The sequence below is a fragment of the Bos grunniens genome, chromosome 7, assembly GCF_055505025.1.
Source record: "Bos grunniens cultivar Pamir isolate PY7600 chromosome 7, Bosgru_T2T1.0, whole genome shotgun sequence".
In the NCBI taxonomy this organism is placed as follows: Eukaryota; Metazoa; Chordata; class Mammalia; order Artiodactyla; family Bovidae; genus Bos; species Bos grunniens.
The window spans coordinates 62,052,255-62,066,346 of record NC_141171.1 but is presented as its reverse complement, the minus strand read 5'-3'; the positions used below and the strand labels follow the sequence as shown (position 1 = coordinate 62,066,346).

General features: G+C 42.7%; 1 long non-coding RNA gene across 1 annotated transcript in view; it reads left to right on the top strand.

Moving 5' to 3' along the window:
- The window catches only part of LOC147369691 (uncharacterized), a 43,688-nt gene that overhangs the window by 28,801 nt on the left and 795 nt on the right, over positions 1-14,092 (top strand). The gene's annotated exons all lie outside the window — the stretch shown is intronic.

Sequence of the window (14,092 nt, the reverse complement as noted above, 5' to 3'; positions counted from 1 at the left end):
ATAGTGGGTAATGAACATTCAATCCTAGCTTCTTGTGAAATCTCAAGCAGAAATCAGTCCTCCAGCTGTGGTAGTTGTTCAGCACCACGAGTTCTAGATTTGCTGACCACCATATAACAAGGAGTCTTCTATGTAAATGAGTCAGGTCAAATATCCCCAATGTATAATGAAACCAGCCATTTTTGTGATCATAAACAATTTTTAAAGTTTTTAGTCATAGAGGTGAACTGATGAAGTTACCCAGAACTCAGGAATAAATCAAAAGGATGACCAGATGTCTTGTCAACATCATTTAAGAGCATGGCCTAACAAGTTGCCTAAAGTTCATCTGATTCTCTAGAAATACATATGTTTGTTTGATTTACTATTTACTGTTAATTAGGGTCCAGAGATTTTATAATTGTATAAAGTTATATGCTAACTTGTAGAATGTTTGATAAGGTATAGTTTGTTTGTTTGGTTAGTTGGTTGGTTGGTTTGTCCAGTAGAGATGCAAATTACTCCTGTCTGATAGAAAAGATAACCCCCAAAGTTGTGTTTTTACTGGCCTATGGGGCATTAACCAATTTTGCATCTAACAGCAATATTTTGTCAGCATTCTTTGTCATCTTATATTTCCTTTGTTTAAACATCTAAATAAAACTTTGATACATGCTTACTATATATATGAATACTTTTAGCATTTTCAAAATTATACCTGGACAAACTATTCGGAGAGGATACAGCACTAGGAATAGATCCTAGTTCTGGTACTTACTAACTATGTGACTTGGACAAAGCATTTACTGTCTATGAGTCTCAATTTTCTCTTCTTATGACTGGTAACACTGCTTATTGGTATACATCTGTTGTTCAGTCGTGTCCAACTTGTTGCAAACCCCTGGACTGCAGAACATCAGGCTTGCCTGTCCTTCACTATCTCACAGAGTTAGTGTGAGATACTAACTCCGTGCTCTCATCCTGCTGCCCTCATTTCCTTTTGCCTTCAACCCTTTCCAGCATCAGGGTCTTTTCCAATGAGTTGGCTTTTCACATCAGGTGGCCAAAGTATTGGTGTTTAAGCTTCAGCATCAGTCTTTCCAATGAATATTCAGGGTTGATTGCCTTTAGGATTGACTGGTTTGATCTCCTTGCAGCCCAAGGGATTCTCAAGAGTCTTCTCCAGCACTGGTTAGAAAGCATCAGTTCTTTGGCGCTCAGCCTTCCTTATGGTCCAACTCTCACATCTGTACATAACTACTAGAAAAACCATAGCTTTGACTATTTGGACCTTTGTCATCAGCCAAGTGATGTCTTTGCTTTTTAATATGCTATCTAGGTTTGTCATAGCTTTCCTTCTAAGGAGCAAGTGTCTTTTAAGTTCGTGGCTGCAGTCACTGTCTGCAATGATTTTGGAACCCAAGAAAATAAAATCTGTCTCTGCTTTCACTTTTTCTCTTTCTCTTTTCCATGAAGTGATGGGATTGGATGCCATGATCTTAGTTTTTTTGAGTTTTAAGCCAGCTTTTTCACTCCCCTCTTTGACCGTCATCAATAAGCTCTTTAGTTCCTCTTCACTTTCTTTGCTTTTAGAGTGGTATCATTTTCATATCTGAGGTTATTGATATTTCTGTCAGCAGTCTTGATTCCAGCTGTGATTCATCCAGTTCAGCATTTTGCATGATGTACTCTGCATATAGTTAAAATAAACAGGGTGACAATATACAGCTTTGTCACACTCCTTTCACTATGTATACATAGTGAATATAAATTATATATTCATCTATAGGTTTTTTCCTGAGCCCTAAAGTAGATGTTTTTATTGCCCTTTAGAACACTAACCAATTTTGCATCTAGTTTTATCAGTCTTATTTCAGCATTCTTTGTCATCCCATTGGTTGCCTGATACTATTTACAGTTCTTCCCTTCCTGAATTTTCAATAAACTAGGACACTGAATATATAAAATCAAAGGGAAAATTAACAATCATCTAATCCAATTCCCTCCTGTTACAGATGGGGAAACTAAACTGAAGCTCAGGGAGGGTGAGTGACTCCCCAAGGACACCAGCTGGCAATTGTCAAAGCTGGACAGGAACCCAGGACTATCCTGATTGCATTGTATCATTCTGACACTCTGCACTATGATTTTGGTCAGAGTATGAGTTTAAGGTAAGGTAAGTGAAGTCGCTTAGTCGTGTCCGACTCTTTGCAACCCCATGGACTGTAGCCTACCAGGCTCCTCCATCCATGGGATTTTCCAGGCAAGAGTACTGGAGTAGATTGCCATTTCCCTCTCCAGGGGATCTCACCAACCCAGGGATCAAACCTGGGTCTCCCGCATTGCAGCCAGATGCTTTACATTCTGAGCCATGAGTTTATCAAGGCCCTAAGTTCAGAACTGTCTTTGCAATATTTTCCTTTCTATCACCAGCACTTGGTTCAGAATAATGTTCTCTCTGTTGAATGAATGACTGAAGGATGCTGAGAGGTCTGAAGTTCTGCCTAAAGGCAAAGTCCTACACTTGAAAACATATGTTAGTCAGGGTTATCCAAAGAAACAGAACCAATTGTGTGTGTGTGTGATAAAGAGAGATGGGGGGAAACAGGTTGATTTATTTTAAGGAATTGGCTCATATGATTGTGGAGGCTGAAAACTTCAAAATCTTTAGGGTAGAATAGCAGGCTGGAGGCCCAGAGGAAGTGTGGTTGGCAGAATTTCCACTTCTTCAGAGGTGGACAGTCTTTTTCTTAAGGCCTTCAACTGATTGCAGGAGGCCCACTCACATTATGGATGATAATCTGCTTTACTAAAGTCTACTTATTAAATTAGCAATCTCATCTAAAAAATACCTTCATAGCAACACCAAGAAGTGTTTGCCCAAGTATCTAGGTACTATTGCCCAGCTGATGCAGAAAATTAGCCATCACATTTGTGTTTACTTCTAGCCATCCAGTCTCAAGGAAACCTTAACTAGGTAATTCTGTATGTACTTTACCAACAAAGGTCTGTCTAGTCAAAGCTATGGTTTTTCCAGTAGTCATATATGGATGTGACAGTTGGACTATAAAGAAAGCTGAGTGCTGAAGAATTGATGCTTTTGAACTGTGGTGTTGGAGAAGACTCTGGAGAGTCCCTTGGACTGCAAGGAGATCCAACCTGTCAATCCTAAAGGAAATCAGTCCTGAATACTCATTGGAAGGACTGATGCTGAAGCTGAAACTCCAATACTGTGGCCACCTGATGTGAAGAACTGACTCATTGGAAATGAGAAACTGATGCTGGGAAAGACTGGAGGCAGGAGGAGAAGGAGACGACACAGGATGAGATGGTTGGATGACATCACTGACACGACAGATAGGAGTTTGAGTAAACTCTGAGAGTTGGTGATGAACAGGGAAGCCTGGTGTGCTCCAGTCTGTGGGGTTGCAAAGAGTTGGACATGACTGAGCGACTGAACTGAACTGAGAATATAAAATTCCTCTCAGCTTCTAAAGCAGTCCAAAAAATACAGGATTATAAGAAACCAGGATGCAGAGATGGGGGGTTCTTGGAGGCCATGTGGACTCTGAGCAAAGCTCTAAGGTACACTGGGACAGAGAGAACCACCTTGAGGGCCAGCCTAGACCCAGAATGTCAGCCAAGGAGAAGCAGTTCTTAGTTCACTCTAAAGAAGAATTCTTTTTGAGCTGTCTGAAAATGGAACAGAATGAGCTTTCTTGGGGTGTCATGAGCTCCCTACATTGGAGGTACACAATAGAGGATTCCGTTGGAATGGTGGAAAGTTGGGGAGTTGGAGGGAAGTGAGTGCCCCATGGACACAAAGTAATGGGCATAAAACTGCCACTAAATCATACTGTATTCTGGCTTCTTCTGCTGGCTCTAACTAGCTTACAAAGTGATCTTCAGTGAGTCCCTACCCCTCTCTGGGTCTTTTGACCCCAAAAGGGGGGGCGGAGATAAATTAGGTATTCTTTTAAGACACTTATTCCAAAATCCCTTTAAAGCTAAGACTCACAGATCATAAGATGACCACAGTTTTGAGTTAAAAGCATATGCATGCGGGGTGATTCATCTCATTCCAGGTATGGTTGTGGCCTGGCTCAGACATAAACTCCCTCTTTACAGGCCCCCAGACAGCTCAGTTCTTTCCAGAGAGTTCAGGCTGTGGGCACCAGGATTCCTCTGATCACTGTGCTCCTCTGCTTCCCTTTCCCCTGGAAAAATTCTCAAGGTCTTTGTGCTCTACAGACCCTTGGGCAAAATGCCTTCTTACTCTGGGGAAGCCCCACTTGCTTGCTAATTCTGAAAAGAAATATGCTTTTAGTCTGAAAACTAGATACAGGCATTTTTTAATTGACAACTTTTTTTTTTTTTTTTAACTGCAGCTGAAAGAACTTTCTGAACTAATGATTAGGCAAGAAGGTAAAATGAAATAACTCTCTCCAAATATGTGGAATTTGAGATAAAACAGGCTTCTGAGAGTACAGGAATAAAGAAAAGGAAATGAAAGTTTCTGTTTTATAGCTTTCAAGTGGAGTGGCGGTCATGTGGTCTCATTAATGTGGTTATTATTTGAATCAATTCTCATGGCTTAATTCCAGGATGTTCAATTATCACACAGTCATGTAGCTGAGAGAGAAGAGAATGCCTATTACTGGAAAATATCTCAGTCCAGTTGAACTAATTTTTGAAGTAAACTATGAGCTCAAGAAAAATATATGTAATAAAAGCCTTTGCTTTTTTTTTTTTCTTCAAAAAAGATTACTTACTTAAAAAACATTCCTTTAAGAGCACATACCATGTAGCTAGGATTCTACATGCATTATACCACTTATCCCTTGCAACAATTCTGTTGTGAAAATGTCAGTACCCTCAATGTTATTAACTTAACCTCCCAAAGAGGATAAGTTCACTTATCTAAGATAACCCAGCCACTAAGTGGCAGAACTGATTCTAAATGCCCTGCACCAACCTGACTTTTACTGAGTTAAGTCCTCTCTGTGCCTCTGTTTTCTGCTGCATGTACTGGAGTAATTCCTGCCATGGTTAATGCACAATCAGAGCACTAGATACAAGATAGAGGAAGTGCAGTGATAGAGGAAGTAATTGTGAGACTCAAAAGAAAAAGCAGTTTTGAAAGCAAACAGTGCTACTAAATTTTACAGAGTATTGGTAAATACTGTTGTTGTTCAATCACTCAGTCGTGTCTGACTCTTTGAGACCCATGGACTGCAGCATGCCAGGCTTCCCTATCCTTCACCATCTCCCAGAGTTTGCTCTAACTCATGTCCGTTGAGTCGGTGATGCCATCCAACCATCTCATCCCCTGTCATCCCCTTCTCCTCCTGCCTTCAATCTTTCCCAGCAACAGGGTCTTTTCCAATGAGTCAGTTCTTTGCATCAGGTGGCCAAAGTATTGGAGCTTCAGCTTCAGCATTAGTCCTTCCAGTGACTGTGCAGGGTTGATTTCCTTTAGGATTGACTGGTTTGATCTCCTTGCTGTCCAAGGGACTCTCAAGAGTCTTCTCCAACACCACAGTTCAAAAGCAGCAATTCTTCAGTGCTCAAGTCTTTTTTACAGTCTGGCTCTCACATCTGTACATGACTATTGGAAAGACCATAGCTTTGACTACATGGATCTTTGTCAGCAAAGTGATTACCTAGTTACTTTAGATATGCATGTAAGTTTTATTTGTCCCTCCAGATTCACCCTTCACACACTTCTCCACTCTGTGTTGTATATGGGGAGGGGCATCTCTACTGCATCCAGCCCACATTACTGGGCCCTGCGGCAGACCCTGTTGATGCCCTGCCCAAAACCTTCAGACTTCACCCTCTTCTGTTCTCTGCAGACTTCCAACTGCTACTGTATCTGCATCTTTGTGTCTGAGGGCTTTTCCCAGAACCACACAAGGCCAATCTGCTGGCCTGGCATTCTATACATATCCAGGAATTAATAGTCATCCCCAGGAACAGCTCTCAACCAAAGACTTTAGAGGTATAAACACCCCCACTCCCTCACCCTTTGGTGAAGTTCTGTAACAGCAGAAATGATGAGACCCTTATGAGGCATGCATTTATGTTGTTTCCCTGAGTTGCTCTGTGGAACTCAGCTCCAGGCACCCACTCTGATAGTTGGTTTAGTATAACACAGACTTCCTGGCTACTTTCTCTTCCCTGCGTCACTTCCTCCCTTCTCTACTAGTTTTCCCTGAACCTCTCAAATGAATGACTTTTACTCGTGCCTTTATTGCATAGTTTTCTAAGGGAAGCCAAACTAACATAGGTTTCCCTGATGTCTTCCTGCTGGATTTAGCTGAGAGAAAAGCACCAGCAGGAACTGAGGTGTTTTGCATTCTACCCTCCCAGCTGGCATGTCAATGCCTGGCTGGGTCCTGGACCGACAGGTTCAACTCCTGTCAGGGGGCCTTCTTCACAGAGTTCTCTCTGTCTCGAGGTGCCAACTAGTGCTCCCTCACCTTATTTCATCAGGCATCAGGCTGTAAACAGCTGCCTACCTCTACTAGCCCTGGGGTACTACAATATTCCTTACCTTCTGCCCTACTCACACTTTTGCAAGTAGTTGCTTTATTCAGCTTTTCTCAAATTCCAAGTGAAGTCCACAATCTGCTCCAACTGGTACCACGTGTAGTCTAGCAGGTTTGATGACGTCTGAGTTTGACCTCAGGAGTGTTCGTGATGAGGATACATGTGAAGGCACAAGGTGATGAGACAAGGATGGTGGACAGGACAGAGATGGAACAAGTCGCAGTGCAAAAAAGACTAACTGTTGTAGTGGGAAAGGAAGCTGGTTATGTTATCTATTCCTGTGTGACAAAGTATCTGTAAATGTAGCAGCTTATCAGAAGAAAAAGAAGGCACTAACTTGAAAAGAGATCTGCACCCCTGTGTTCATTACAGCATTATTTACAGTAGCCAAAACAAGTATCCAGCCATGAAGGAAAGGATGAGAAAATTGTGATAGATATGTATGTATGTTCTTCATGGCAACATGAAGAGTTGTCACGAGTCCTTTGGCACATTCAGTTGTAAAGAAAACAATTTCTAGACTCTTGAATTCCTACCCTAGACAGCATATTAAAAAGCAGAAACATTACTTTACCAACAAAGGTCCAAATAATCAAAGCTATGGTTTTTCCATTAGTCATGTATGGGTGTGAGCGTTGGACCATAAGGAAAGCTGACTACCAAAGAATTGATGCTTTTGAACTGTGGTGTTGAAGAAGACTCTTGAGAGTCCCTTGGACAGCAAGGAGATCAAACCAGTCAATCCTAAAGGAAATCAGTCATGAATATTCATTGGAAAGACTGATGCTGAAGCTGAAGCTCCAATACTTTGGCCACCTGATGCAAAGAACTGACTCATTGGAAAAGACTCCGATGCTAGGAAAGACTGAAGGCAGGAGGAGAAGGGGATGACAGAGGACGAGATGGTTGAATGGCATCACCGACTCAATGGATATGAGTTAGAGCAAGCTCTGGGAGTTGGTGATGGATAGGGAAGCCTGGTGTGCTGCAGTCCATGGGGTCGCAAAGAGTCAGACATGACTGAATGACTGAATCGAACTGAACTGACTTCTTTAAATGACGTACCTGAGTTTCTGACAGGTAGGTTCTCCTTCCCCATCTCCTCTTTCTCAACAGCCCTTCTCTCATTTTATAGAAGAAACACAATCCTCTTTCCCCTTTACCCCCAATGTGGCTGAACTTGGTGCATTGCCCCAGGGGGCAGAAACCTCTGAGCACTAAAAAACTGGGCCAGCCAAAACAAGGATGTTGATACAGAAAAATGAATGACTCCAATCTCTGCCTTACAGGAACTTTTGCAACACAAGTGGTTGCTAATTCTTTGCTTTCAACAAAATTGCTGAAGTGACTAATGGAATTGTCAGTTAATGAATCATGAAAATTAATTTCTGAGGATCATGATGGAATTTTTGGTACATAACTCAGAGGAAAGCAATTTTTGGTACATAAAGAATTGTGTGACAGTGCTGTGAGAAAAACTTCATTTTTTCCTACCTATTCATGTGAACAAAACTTCTTAACATTTACATTTTTCAAAAATGAAAGAGTCAAAATAAAATTGATAGTGAACCCCATCTCAAAAAAAAAAAAATTAGCAGCTTAAAACAACCATTTATTATCTCACAGTTTTGAGTGTCAGAAGTCCAGGAGCTGCTTAGATAGGCCATTCTAACTCAGGGTCTCTCAGGAGACTGCAGTCAGGCTATCAGCTGGGTTTGTAGTCATCTCAATACTTGACTAGAACAGGAGAATCCACTTCCAAGCTCACGCACTAGTTGTTGGCAGGCCTTGCTCCTCACTGGCTCTTGGCAGAGGCTTCAGTTCCTTACCACACAAGCCTCTTCATAGGGCTGCTCACAAAACAGCAGCTTGCTTATCCCAAACAAGAGATAAGAGAGCACTGTACACAGCAAGAGGGCACCCGCATAGAAATTTCATAATGTAATCTCACAAGTGTCACCGCCAGTTTTGTTGTATGCTGTTGGTCGCACAGACCAAACCTGGTACAGGGAGGAAGGGGATATACAAGGGTATAATACCACTGAAGGAAAAGTTGCAGGCTGGCTTCTACAGGTAGTCAAAAGTAACAAAATATCCCATTGAGCTTCCCTGGGAGGGCAGAAAGAGTCTCTGATGCAAAGCAACAGCTCAAAAGTCTAAAAGAGCTTCCCAGAAATGAGCTGTAAGAGGCACTCAAGAGGCACAGATGAGAGGGTGGGAAAGCCTGGAGATCCCAATCGTCCAAACATAATAAAGGAAAGCAGCTCAGTGTTCACTGAGTAAGCCGGAGATGCGTGTAACTTCAGACAAACTCTTCCTCCCTCTGGAACTATTTTCTCACTTGTAAATGAAGAGACTGGGCTAAACTCTGTGGCCTCAGAACAAATGCTTAGGTAGCAATTTATCATGTTCTGTCATGTTGCTTTAACTTTCAACACACTTTACTTGCACGATGAAGGGCAAAACTTGTTTGGAAGAGCTCTTGGCACCATTGCTAATGGGTTGGGTGCTCCCACACCAGCTTCCCATTCTCAGCCTGAGCTGCAGCTCTAAAGATCTGATTCATGAGTTTGGTAATGGGCTGGCTCCTTCTCTGGGCCTCTTGTGAAATATGCTTTCCTGTGTGGCAATCATCATGTTTTGTGACTTGGAACACAGTTAACTAGAGACCAAACAAACTAGCTTCATCCGCTTCCTTTAAACATAAAACTGTCTAATCCTTTCCGTGATGCTTTTTTGTTTTGATCTCCGGCACAAGAAACAGAGAGTCTTGATAATTTCTGAGGAAATAATCTCCCAGCAGCTGAGTTTGGCCAAACCATGAAATGGATTTTCCCCCAGCCCAACAAGGACATCTCTGATGAGACTCCAAACTACCCTTCATATGCCAGTCTCTATACACGTCTTTCCAGAGTTTGGCATCAGGAAATCCTGTGAGCTCTACTTCAAAATATAGTCAGAATCCCTGGTCCATAACACTGTTGCCTGTTGCTTGGGTCACTGCAGTAATCTCCAGATTGAACCCCCGCTTCTATCCTTGTTCCTCTGAAGTCCATTCCCAAAACAGCATCCAGAGTGACACTTGTTAAATGTACTTTAGATCATATCACTGCTCTGTTTGAAATTCTGTAATGGCCCCCTACATCTTTCAAAGCAAAATCCAACGTCATTAAAATGCCTTCAAGGTCCTACATGAGCTGCACCCCTATACCTCTCCCCCTTGCTCAGTCCTTCTCAGCCCCGCTGCCTCCCTGCTGTTCCTCAGTTAGGCCTTAGAAACTTTGCTCAGACTGCTCGGAAACCTCTTTCCCCAGATGGCCACCTGGTCCACTCCCCACCTCCTTCAAATCTTCGCTCCCATCTTACCTTCTCACGAGCCCAACCCTGACCACCCTATTTAAAATTGTGACCAGCCTCCTTCTCCTCTTTCTTCCTTTACCTTCTTAAAGAAGTTACTTAAAGACCAAAAAAAAAAATTTTTTTTTTTTTTAATTTAGGGGTTTCAGATAGTTGAAGATTGTATTGCTGATTTAGGCTGGAATCTAATTTTCAATTCTCTTTTATTCAATTCAAGCAATACACTGGCAGTCTCCTAGAAGCAAGCTTTAGGGTTGGAAGGTGAACTGTAGAGAGATGGAAGTCCAGCTAAATGTGGAAAGGGTATAAAGTTGAAACAGGGATCTGCATGTGAGCCCTAGCTTCACCTCTAACGTCCTTTGGGAATCTGGGGTGGATCTCTTCCCTTCTCTGGGCTTCAGCTCTCCATCTTGAAAATAGGGGGAGAGGATTAATTAATCTCTAAGGTCACTTTCCTTTTCTCCTTTGCTTTTCGCTTCACTTCTTTTCACAGCTATTTGTAAGGCTTCCCCAGACAGCCATTTTGCTTTTTTGCATTTCTTTTCCATGGGGATGGTCTTGATCCCTGTCTCCTGTACAATGTCACAAAGCTCTGTCCATAGTTCATCAGGCACTCTATCTATCAGATCTAGTCCCTTAAATCTATTTCTCACTTCCACTGTAAAATCATAAGGGATTTGATTTCGGTCATACCTGAATGGTCTAGTGGTTTCCCCTACTTTCTTCAATTTTAAGTCTGAATTTGGCAATAAGGAGTTCATGATCTGAGCCACAGTCAGCTCCTGGTCTTGTTTTTGCTGACTGTATAGAGCTTCTCCATCTTTAGCTCCAAAGAATATAATCAATCTGATTTTGGTGTTGACCATCTGGTGATGTCATGTGTAGAGTTTTCTCTTGTGTTGTTGGAAGACGGTGTTTGCTATGACCAGTGCATTCTCTTGGCAAAATTCTATTAGCCTTTGCCCTGCTTCATTCCATATTCCAAGGCCAAATTGCCTGTTACTCCAGGTGTTTCTTGACTTCCTACTTTTGCATTCCAGTCCCCCATAATGAAAAGGACATCTTTTTTGGGTGTTAGTTCCAAAAGGTCTTGAAGGTCTTCATAGAATCGTTCAACTTCAGCTTCTTCAGCACTACTGGTTGGGGCATAGACTTGGATTACTGTGATAGTGAATGGTTTGCCTTGGAAACAAACACAGGTCATTCTGTCGTTTTTGAGATTGTGTCCAAGTACTGCATTTCGGACACTTTTGTTGACCATGATGGCTACTCCATTTCTTCTAAGGGATTCCTGCCCACAGTAGTAGATATAATGGTCATTCCTGCCCACAGTAGTAGATATAATGGTACTATAATGGACCATTCCAGTCCGTTTTAGTTCGCTGATTCCTAGAATGTCGACGTTCACTCTTGCCATCTCCTGTTTGACGACTTCCAATTTGCCTTGATTCATGGACCTAACATTCCAGGTTCCTATGCAATATTGCTCTTTACAGCATCAGACCTTGCTTCTATCACCAGTCACATCCACAACTGGGTATTGTTTTTGCTTTGGCTCCATCCCTTTATTCTTTCTGGAGTTATTTCTCCACTGATCTCCAGTAGCATATTGGGCACCTACTGACCTGGGGAGTTCCTCTTTCAGTATCCTATCATTTTGCCTTTTCATACTGTTCATGGGGTTCTCAAGGCAAGAATACTGAAGTGGTTTGCCATTCCCTTCTCCAGTGGACCACGTTCAGAAAACTAAGATCACAGCATCTGGTCCCATCAATTCATGGGAAATAGATGGGGAAACAGTGGAAATAGTGTCAGACTTTATTTTTGGGGGCTCCAAAATCAAGGCAGATGGTGATTGCAGCCATGAAATTAAAAGACGCTTACTCCTTGGAAGGAAAGTTATGACCAACCTAGATAGCATATTCAAAAGCAGAGACATTACTTTGCCAACAAAGGTCCGTCTAGTCAAGGCTATGGTTTTTCCAGTAGTCATGTATGGATGTGAGAGTTGGACTGTGAAGAAAGCTGAGCGCCGAAGAATTGATGCTTTTGAACTGTGGTGTTGGAGAAGACTCTTGAGAGTCCCTTGGACTGCAAGGAGATCCAACCAGTCCATTCTAAAGGAGATCAGTCCTGGGTGTTCTTTGGAAGGAATGATGCTAAGGCTGAAACTCCAGTACTTTGGTCACCTCATGTGAAGAGCTGATTCATTAGAAAAGACTCTGATGCTGGGAGGGATTGGGGGCAGGAGGAGAAGGGGATGACAGAGGATGAGATGGCTGGATGGCATCACTGACTCGATGGACGTGAGTCTGAGTGAACTTTAGGAGTTGGTGATGGACAGGGAGGCCTGGCATGCTGCAACTCACAGGGTCGCAAAGAGTCAGACACAACTGAGCAACTGAACTGAACTGAACTGAACTGAAGGTCACTTTTGGCTCTGTAGTTCCATGACTGTGCCCTTATCTCACTCTCACTGAGAGCTATGAACTTCTTGTGTCAGTTGCGAGTTCTCAGGGGTGAGTGGACAAACAAGCGGGAGTAAGGGATCAGTGGCACAGACAGTGCATGGCCACGAAGTATCTCTTATCAGCCAGCACCTGAGGGGCCTGTGGTCTGCCTTCAGCACCAGCAGCAACTGGGCAATGGCAGCAGTGTTTAACCTGAAGTCACCTCTGCAAACTTTAGCCAAAAGAGGATGCCATCTCAGCTCCCTGCATCCTCACCAGAGCACAGAGGAAGTGTTCCCTGCTGCCACAGAGAAGCATTCGGAAATTTGGAAAACTCAGCAGTGGCTGCAGGACTGGAAAAGGTGAATTTTCATACCAATCCCAAAGAGAGGCAATGCCAAAGAATGTTCAAACTACTGCACAATTGCACTCATCTCACACACTAGCAAAGTAATGCTCAACATTCTGTAAGTTAGGCTTCAACAGTATGTGAACCGAGAAATTCCAGATGTTCAAGCTAGATTTAGAAAAGGCAGAAGAACCAGAGATCAAATTGCCAACATCCGTTGGATCAAAGAAAAAGGGAGAGAATTCCAGAAAAACACCTACTTCTGAGAGACAGGAATACCAGACCACCTTACCTGCCTCCTGAGAAATCTGTATGCAGGTCAAGAAGCAACAGTTAGAACCAGACATAGAACAATGGACTGGTTCCAAATGGGGAAAGGGGTACATTAAGGCTGTATATTGTCACCCTGCTTATTTAACTTCTATGCAGAGTACATCATGCGAAATGCTGGGCTGGATGAAGCACAAGCTGGAATCAAGATTGCAGGGAGAAATATCAATAGCCTCAGATATGCAGATGATACCACCCTTATGGCAGAAAGTGAAGAGGACCTAAAAAGCCTCTTGATGAGTGTGAAAGAAGAGAGTGAAAAAGCTGGCTTAAAACTCAGCATTCAAAAAACTAAGATCATGGCATCTGGTTCCATCACTTCATGGTAAATAGATGGGGAAACAATGGAAATAGTGACAGACTTTATTTTCTTGGGCTCCAAAATCACTGCAGATGGTGACTGCAGCCACGGAATTAAAAGACACTGGCTCCTTGGAAGAAAAGCTATGACAAACCTAGACATCATATTAAAAAGCAGGAAGATTACTTTACTGACAAAGGTCCAAATAGTCAAAGTTATGGTTTTCCCAGCAGTCACGTATGGCTGTGAGAGTTGGACTATAAAGAAAGCTTAGTGCTGAAGAATTGATGCTTTTGTGTGGTGCTGGAGACGACTCTTGAGAGTCCCTTGGACTGCAAAGAGATCAAACCAGTCAATCCTAAAGGAAATCAGTCCTGAATATTCACTGGAAGGACTGATGCTGAAACTGAAACTCCAATACTTTGGCCACCTGATGCAAAGAACTGACTCCTTGGAAATGACCCTGATGCTGGGACAAACTGAAGGCAGGAGGGGAAAGGGATGACAGAGGATGAGAAGGTAGGATGGCATCACCAACTCAATGGACATGAGTTAGAGCAAGATCTGGGAGTTGGTGATGGACAGGGAAGCCTGGAATGCTGCAGTCCATGGGGTCACAAAGAGTCAGGCATGACTGAGTGACTGAACTGAACTGAAATGGTTAGTCCACCAAGCAGAGGAAGTCAGGGGAAGGGGACAAGCCTTGGTTAGGCTTGAGGTATGCTTGGGAAATTCCTGTTGAAGCCAAGCAGAGAGCATTCTAGAGATGTGAAA